The sequence below is a fragment of the Crocuta crocuta genome, unplaced genomic scaffold (genome assembly GCF_008692635.1).
Source record: "Crocuta crocuta isolate KB4526 unplaced genomic scaffold, BGI_CrCroc_1.0 scaffold1197, whole genome shotgun sequence".
Classification (NCBI taxonomy): domain Eukaryota; kingdom Metazoa; phylum Chordata; class Mammalia; order Carnivora; family Hyaenidae; genus Crocuta; species Crocuta crocuta.
Genome location: NW_027527978.1, coordinates 71,191 through 72,320, shown reverse-complemented (window position 1 = coordinate 72,320; position 1,130 = coordinate 71,191).

Here is a 1,130-nt window from a genome sequence, read left to right as displayed (position 1 = left end):
AAAAATCTCCCAACAAATAAGAGCCCTGGGCCAGATGGCTTCCCTGGGGAATTCTATCAGACATTTAAAATAGAATTAATACTCATCCTTCTCAAACTATTCCAAAACATAGAAGTCGAAGGAAAAATTCTGGGCTCATTTTATGAAGCCAGTATCACTTTGATTCCCAAGCCAGATAGAGACCCAACAAAAAAGGAGAACTACAGGCCAATATCCTTGAGAATAAGGATGCAAAAATCCTCAACAAGATACTTGCAAATCGAATCCAACAGCACATAAAAAGAATTATCCACCAAGATGAAGTGGGATGCATCCCTGGGTTACAGGGCTGGTTCAATATTCGCAAGTCAATCAATGTGATACATCACATCAACAAAAGAAAAGATAAAAATCATATGATCCTGTCTATAGATGCAGAAAAAGCATTTGACAAAATACAGCATCCCTTCTTAATAAAGACTCTCGAGAAAGTCGGAATAGAAGAAACTTATGTAAACATCATAAAAGCCATCTATGAGAAGCCTTCAGCTAACATCATCCTCAACGAGGAAAAACTGAGAGCTTACCTCCTGAGATCAGGAACACGACAGGGATGTCCACTCTCACCACTATTGTTTAACAAAGTGCTGGAAGCCCTAGCATCAGCCATCAGACAACAAAAGGAAATCAAAGGCATCAGAATTGGCAAAGAAGTCAAACTTTCACTTTTCGCAGACGACTTGATACTCTACACAGAAAACCCGACAGACTCCACCAGAAGCCTACCAGAACTGATCCAAGAATTCAGCAAAGTTGCAGGATAAAAAATCAATGTACAGAAATCGGTTGCATTTGTACACACCAACAATGAAGCAACAGAAAGAGAAATCAAGAAACTGATCCCATTCACAATTGCACAAAAATCCTAGGAATTTACCTAGGAATAAACCTAACCAGGGATATAAGAGATCTGTATGATGAAAACTTATAGAAAACTTATAAAGGAAATTAAAGAAGACACAAAGAATTGGAAAAACATTCCACGCTCATGGATGGGAAGAATAAATATAGTTAAGATGTCATGGCTACCCAAAGCAATCTACACATTCAATACAATTCCAATCAAAATTACACCAGCATAGTTCTCAAAA